General features: G+C 41.3%; 1 pseudogene; it reads right to left on the reverse strand.

Annotated features, from left to right (window-relative positions):
- Nucleotides 1-6,300: 6,300 nt before the first annotated feature.
- Nucleotides 6,301-6,838, reverse strand: LOC101707536 (cytochrome c oxidase subunit 6A1, mitochondrial pseudogene; annotated as a pseudogene).
- Between the last annotated feature and the right edge of the window lie 587 nt (nt 6,839-7,425).

The following is a 7,425-nucleotide window of genomic DNA, read 5'->3' on the forward strand; positions in this document are numbered from 1 at the left end:
CCTAGATATTTCATTTTTTGGGTGCTATTGTAAAAGGAATTGTTTCCTTAATTTCTCTCTCAGTGAGTCTGTTATTTGTGTATAAGAAGGCTATTTTTTTTTTAGTTTTGACCTTGTATCCAGCTACTCTACTGAATCTGTTAATTAAGTCTAGAAGTCTTTTGGCGGAGTTTTTTGGGTCTATGTAAAGTATCATATCGTCAGCAAATAACGACAGTTCAATTTCTTCGTTTCCTATCTTTATTCCTTTCATATCTTTCTCTTTTCTAATTGCTGTGACTAATGTTTCCAGAACTATATTGAACAGAAGTGGTGATAGTGGGAATCCTTGTCTTGTTCCTGATTTTAGCATGAAAGTTTTCAGTTTTTGACCATTTAGTATGATGTTGGCTGTTGGTTTTTCAAAGATAGCCTTAGTCAGGTTGACATAAAGACCTTCTATTCCAATTTTCTGTAGTGTTTTTATCATGAATGGGTGTTGGATTTTGTCGAATGCTTTTTCTGCATCTACTGAGATAATCATGTGGTTTTTGTCCATGGCTCTGTTAATATAGTGTATTACATTTATTGATTTACGAATGTTGAACCATCCTTGCACCCCTGGGATAAATCTGACTTGGTCAGGGTGCATGATCTTCTTGATGACTCTCTGTATTCTGTTTGCCAGTATCTTGTTGAGGATTTTTGCATCTATGTTTATTAGGGAGATTGGCCTGTAGTTCTCTTTTTGGGTTGGGTCTTTCCCTGGTTTTGGAATCAAAGTAATACTTGCTTCCAGGAATGATTTGGAGGCCTTGCTTCCCTTTCAATTCCCTTGATGAGTTTAAAGAGTAATGGCAATAGTTCTTCTTTAAATGTCTTGTAGAATTCAGCAGTGAAGCCATCAGGACCTGGGCTTTTCTTTGTTAGTAAATTTTTTATTACATTTTCAATTTTACTCATTATAATTTGGGTGTTTAGAATTTCTATATCTTCTTCATTTAACTTTGCCACTTTGTATGTATCTAGGAATCTGTCCATTTCTTCTGTGTTTTCCATTTTATTAGAGTACAAGTTCTTGAAGTAGGTGATGATCCTCTGGATTTCTGCTGGGTCTGTTGTAACTTTACCTTTTTCATTCTTAATCAGATGGATTTGAGCCTTTTCTTTCCTTTTTTTGATAAGGTTGGCTAAAGGTTTATCAATTTTATTTATTCTTTCAAAAAACCAACTCTTTGATTCATTGATTTTTTTTTTGTATTGTTCTCTTAGTCTCCATTGTGTGGATTTCTGCTCTGAACTTTATAATTTCCTCTCTTGTGGGAGCTTTGGGTTTGTTATGCTCTTCTTTTTCTAGGAGCTTGAGGTTCTGCATTAGGTTATTTATTTGAATTCTCTCTATTTTCCTAATATGGGTATTCACTGCTATGAATTTCCGAAGTAGAACTGCTTTCATTGTGTCCCCTAGATTCCTGTATGTTGTACTGGCATTATCTATCATTTACTTGTAGAAACTGTCTAATTTCTTCTTTAATTTCCTCTGTGACCCATTGGTTGTTCAGGAGGGTGTTATTCAATTTCCATGTGTTTGGGGGGTTTTGCAGTTTCTTATGTTATCAATCTCCAATTTTATTCCACTATGGTCTGATAATATACAGGGGTAACTTCAACTCTTTTACATTTACTTAGACATGTTCTATATGCTAGCATGTGGTCTATTTTGGAGACTGACCCATGTGCAGCTGAAAAGAATGTGTATTCTGATTTTGTGGGGTGGAACACTCTGTAAACATTTATTAAGTCCATTTGTTCAATAGCTTGGTTCAGTTCTAAAATTTCGTTGTTAATTTTTTGTCTAGATGATCTGTCTATTGTGATAGTGGGGTATTGAGGTCCCCCACTACAATTGTATTAGTGCTTACTTGGTTTTTCATGTCCATTAATAATTGTTTTGTATAGTTGGGGGCATTCATATTTGGTGCATATATATTTAGGATTGTCATCTCTTCCTCTTGGATTGTTCCCTTCACAAGGATGCAGTGACCATCTTTGTCTCTCTTAATTAGTTTTGGTTTGAAATCTACTTTGTCTACACATAAGATTGCTACCCCTGCTTTTTTCTCGGTTCCTGTCACAATGGAGAACTGTTTTCCATCCTTTTACCTTCAGTCTATGAATTTCTTTTTGAGTTAGGTGTGTTTCTTGTATACAGCATATTCCTGGATTTTGTTTCTTAATCCATTCTGCCAGTCTATTTCTTTTGATTGGTGAATTGAGGCCATTAACATTGATGGTTATAATTGACAGATATTGACTCATCCTTGTCATGATGTTTTACTTTTGTTGGCTCTTTTATTTCTTATTTTTTTCCCCTTTCTCTTTAGTTTCTTACCTTGCCTGGTGGCTTCCCTCTGTTGGGCCTCATGAAGTTGTGACTTTCATTGTCTTTTTCTAGGATATTGTTTAGAATCATTTGGAATGCTGGTTTGGTGTTCATGAAACTTCTCAGGTGTTCTTTGTCATAGAAGTATCTAATTTCCCCCATTGATTTTGAAAGATAATTTTGCAGAATACAACAGTCTAGGTTGGAAGTTATTTTCTTTTAGGGCTTGAAATACTTCACTCCAGGCTCTCCTTGACTTTCGGGTTTGTGTTGAGAAGTCTGCTGTGATTCTGATGGGCTTTCCTTTGTAGGTGATTTGTTTCTTTTCTCTAACTACTTGTAGGATTTTGTTGTTCTGTTGGGTTTCTGGGATCCTGACTATTATATGTCTATGTGTAGATTTTTTTTTTATCATGGCTGGTTGGAGTTCTATGTGCCTCATTTATCTGTATGTCCAATTCTCTACCTCTGTCTGGGAAGTTTTCTACTATTACTTCTGTGAACCGTTTTTTTATGTCAATTGTACTTTCTCCTGTTTTTTCGTGGACTCCTATCAGTCTTATGTTATTCTTTGCATCATCTAGCAGCTGCTGGATTGATTTCTCATGGTCTCTTACTATTTTGAGGAGATCTCTGCTTTCATGGTCCTTAACTGCAATCCTGTTTTCTATATCTGATATTCTATCTTCAGATTCCCTTAATCTGCTCTGCATGCTTTCAATGGAATTTTTAATCTCCTGAATATCTGTTTGAATCTGTTTCATGGATTCCATTTCTTTCTTATGTTGGGTGACCATGGTTTCCATTTCTTTCTCATGCTGGGCATTCATGGCTTCCAACATGTTTCTGAGCTCATCTTTTTTTTATCTGTTTCTGTTCTAGAGTCTCTAATCATGTCTTTCACTCTGCTCACCATCTCTGTAGTTATCTGGGAGATTATTTCTGCTTTGAATTTTTCTAGAGCCTCATTCATCTGTTTTGTTACTTCCTGTGCTATCAGTTCAGGGTGGCGAGGTGGTTTGATTATCAGACTTTTCCACCTCATTTCCCCCAGAATTTGCCTTTTGTGGGGTGGAAGTCTGAGTTTGTGCCTTACTTATATGTCTTCTCATTTTTGTTTTTGGTACTATCCTTGGTTTAGTTCCTGGGTTGATACTTTGAAGTTGCTTATTGTAAGTATCTTTGTTGATGTATTTAGAACACTTATGGAATGATTGCTTCTCACAGGTGTCTTCCAGACAGAGCTGGTCTTTAGGTTTTGAGTCCCTATTGGCTCTAAGGCTGTCTCATTTTCATTATACCAGGAAAGACAACTGATTAGATCAATCACAACACCTTAGCCCAAGTGATAAAATCAGCAACACCATAGCATCAAGTACATCTTAGAAAATGACAATTTGTGGTAGTTATTAATCTATGACCTTTAACTGGGTGAATTAAATCAAAATCGAGGACCAACCCAACATATGTTTATAATGAATAAATTCTTCAATATAGCAACTTTACCCTTTGGGATGGGGAGTTAGAAGGAGTTGGGGAGGGACGGATAGGTAGGTAGAAGGATAGGGGAAGGATAACAGTGAGGCCAGAGGACACAGGGGAGAGAAAGAAAAGTAAAGAAGAAATATGAATTAGGGCCAGAACAGGAACACAAAAGGAGATGAAGAACAATGTGGGACAGCAAGGGAGTGAGTGAGAGAGAGAGAGAAAGAGAAGAGAAAAGAAAGAAAAAAAGAGAAAAATTAAAATTTGAAAAGAGTAGAAAAAATGAAAAATTTAAAAAATAAGAGCAAAAAAATACTATTAACAATTTTGAAAATAACAAATAAAAGATAAAAATGAAGGGCCTCCTTCTGGATATGTCTCTGTTGTCACAATAGACTACATGTGCAATAGTGTGCAGATATAAGTCAATGAATCTCAGCAAGGCAGTCACAGACCCATGAAATTCAGGCAGATTTCTGGCTGCAAGTCCCAAGTTGAGCTTCCTGTCCTCCTTCAGGGTTGAACTCTGCAAGGTTCTACTGCAGGTTCCAGCTGCCCTTCCCCTGAAGATAGGCCAGGTTCCAATGGGAGGTGATGATCCCTCCAACTTACCAAGTACAGTGGTCTGGTGTGTCTTTATTGCAGAGATTCTCTTCACTTTTCTAGTAGGATTCAGTTTTCATCAAGTAGCCTGAGACAGGGTCTTTATCTATTGTTCACTTCTGGAGCTCAGGACAATGGCCTTTATGCCCCCCGTGCCTCTGTAGTGTGGAACCAGGTAGCGTCACAAACAGGGCAGAGGCGGTGGGGGTGGGGGTTGCAAGTGCCCACGCGCCTAGCTGCTTGCCAGTGGGCATGCCAAGGGGTCCTCACCATCTTGCTGGTCTCAGGTGGGTGTGGCAACCCAGACGGAGCGGGGCTCCAGATGGCCATGGGCCTCTCAGCCCTCGAGCCTAGCTGCTAGCCGCTGGGCGTACTGAGAGGTCCTCACCCAACAGTTTTTTTATGTCATCTGCTCTCTCTCCTGTTTCTTCATTGACTCTAGTCAGTCTTATATTATTCTTCTTTGCATTGTCTAGCAGCTGCTGGATTGATTTCTTGTGGCCCCTTACTATTTTAAAGAAATTTTTCTTTTCCTGGTCACTAATTGCAATCTTATCTTCTATATCTGGAATTTTGTCCTCATATTGGTTCATTCTGCGGCATAAACTTTCAATGGAGTTTTTAATCTCCTAGAAATCTGTTTGCATCTGTTTTATGGATTCCATTTGTTTTCTATGTTGGGATTCCATCATGTTCCTCAGCTCCTCTATTTTTTATCTGTGTCCTCTCTAGATTTATTAATCATGTCTTGCACTATGGGTACAATCTCTACTGTTATCTGAGAAATTATTTCTGATTTCATTTTTTCCAGATCCTCTTTTGTTGCCAGTTCAGGGAGTCCAGGTAGTTGAGTGTCAGAGTGTTCCATCTTGTTTCCCTTTGGGGTTGCTTTAGGTGATCTGGGAGTCTGGTTTTCAGACATGTTTAAGTGTCTTCTCATTTCCATGGGGAGGGGGGAAGGATGTGTGCTGCTGGCGCCCATGTGGCTCACCTCCTTGGTGCTGTGGGTGGTGGTACAGTGGCCCAGAAGGTTCACCTCCTCTGCCAGCAGAAAAATTTAAAAATCTGCCTTTTCCTTGGGTGTCTGTCCCCAGCTCCTGTGCTCCTTGGTGCAGAAGGCCCCTTTTTAGGAGGAGGACCATGTCAAGAAACTGCAGCAGAAGGTGGCGGCCCTGGAGAAGCGGAACAAGCAGGTGAAGAAGGTCAAATAGTTGCTGCGGAGGCCTGGAAGCACACGTGCCACCTGGAGCTGGACAACCACAAGCTGAGCAAGAAGCTGGCCGCACACTCCTGAACATCAATGCCCTCTTACCTGCTATCTTCTATCATGTGAATGTATCCAACTTCCTCTCAAATGGATATTCCTTTTTTTCCAGTTTTTGCTATTTTAAACTGCATCACAATGAACATTTGGGTACTTGTCTCCTCGTGTACATCAGTTTCTCCAGGGTATATGTGAAGTGGAATTGCTGGGTCATAGAGAATATGTGTCTTTCACTCTGTAACATATTGCAAAATTGCTTTCCAAAGTTTCATACCAATTTGTGTCAGGGTGTAAGATTTACCCACTCAGTGTGTGAGATTACTAGCAGGGGAAGAGATTACTGGCTACTCCACCTCCTTGCTCTGGTGGATGGTATTGGTCCTCACCCAGACCCTCTTACAGACTGCTACACCCCTGGCCCAGCTGCTGTGTGTGTGCTGCCCATGGCTCCCAGGTGCCCCCTTGCTGGAGAGTTGCCCTTGGCCATGAGAGTCTCCTATCCCTGGATTAGTCCACCTCTATACGAGATCACTTGCTGTGTAGTTCAGGTTGGCCTCAGACTCTTGACAATCCTCCTGGCTTAGCCTTTTTTTTTTTTCAGAGTTTAAGTTATTTATTTAAGCCATCTCTTGCCACAAGCAAAGGGATGGAAGATTGTTATCATGGTCATCATCTGATACAAGTAAGGAAGGTGAGCTTAAGGTCCCATACATTTTTCTGGTCTGAATGAGTAATGGTCCAAATCAGAGCTTCAGTCCCCAATGCCTAGATAATGGTCCAGGTTCTCTTTATTTATTTTCATAGCCAGTTGGAAGCGGATTCACATGAGTGTTATGGAATAGAGTATGGTTACCATCTCCCCATGGAAAGGGCTTGGTCCTGATGCGGAGGTGGGGGTAGGCGATGAACTAGGGTCTCTCCTCCTCTCTGTGCTGCGACCTCAGGAAAACATTCAGCATGCTCACTCCCACCCTGGGGAGCACCACGAAATAGGTGAGGGCCTTCCACATGCGAGCTGAGCCCTGCTCACCGTGGGCACCATTCAACATAAGCTGCCCCACCTGCGGGCGGGACCGGCCTAGCAGCCGAGAAACCTGGGATGCAGCTATCGCTGCAGCCGCCATTTTGGAGGACCACCCTGGCTTAGCCTCTTAAGTGCTAGGATTACAAGCCTGTACCACCATGCCTGGCTGTTGCTATAGCTGGATCCAAACGATGGAAAGAAAAGATAGAAACAAAGGAAGGAAGCTACAGTCCCCACTTCCTCTAGCCTTGGTCCTCCTAAACTACGGGGAACAAGAAGAAATAGCTGAAAGAAAAAGAGGAAGAAAAGAGGGAAGGGCTCCAAGGAGGAGGAGAGCAGGGTGGAGTGTTTCACAGCTTCCTCCAGTGCAGGTGTGCTTCAGGGTGGGCACCAGGCAAGCCTCCCTCAGCAGGTAAGAGGGTATGGACACCATACGTGGAGAGGATACGGACACCATACATGGACCCTGCTGAGAGGAGCTTACGCTGCCTCCATCACCCACTCACTCCCTCCCTCCCCCCTTCATATCTTCGTCTTTCCGTCACACTCTATTCTCTTACTGCGTTCACTCACCTGTCTGTTCCTTTTTGGTGTGTCCAGGGTGGGGTTACTGCCTAGGACACAGTAGCAGCTCTGTATTTAGTGAATGAATTAATGGATGAATCTCATGTTGTACATATAGAAGGT

The sequence above is a fragment of the Heterocephalus glaber genome, unplaced genomic scaffold (assembly GCF_053883595.1).
Source record: "Heterocephalus glaber isolate CG9 unplaced genomic scaffold, H.glaber_assembly_v1.0 deba00001532, whole genome shotgun sequence".
In the NCBI taxonomy this organism is placed as follows: domain Eukaryota; kingdom Metazoa; phylum Chordata; class Mammalia; order Rodentia; family Bathyergidae; genus Heterocephalus; species Heterocephalus glaber.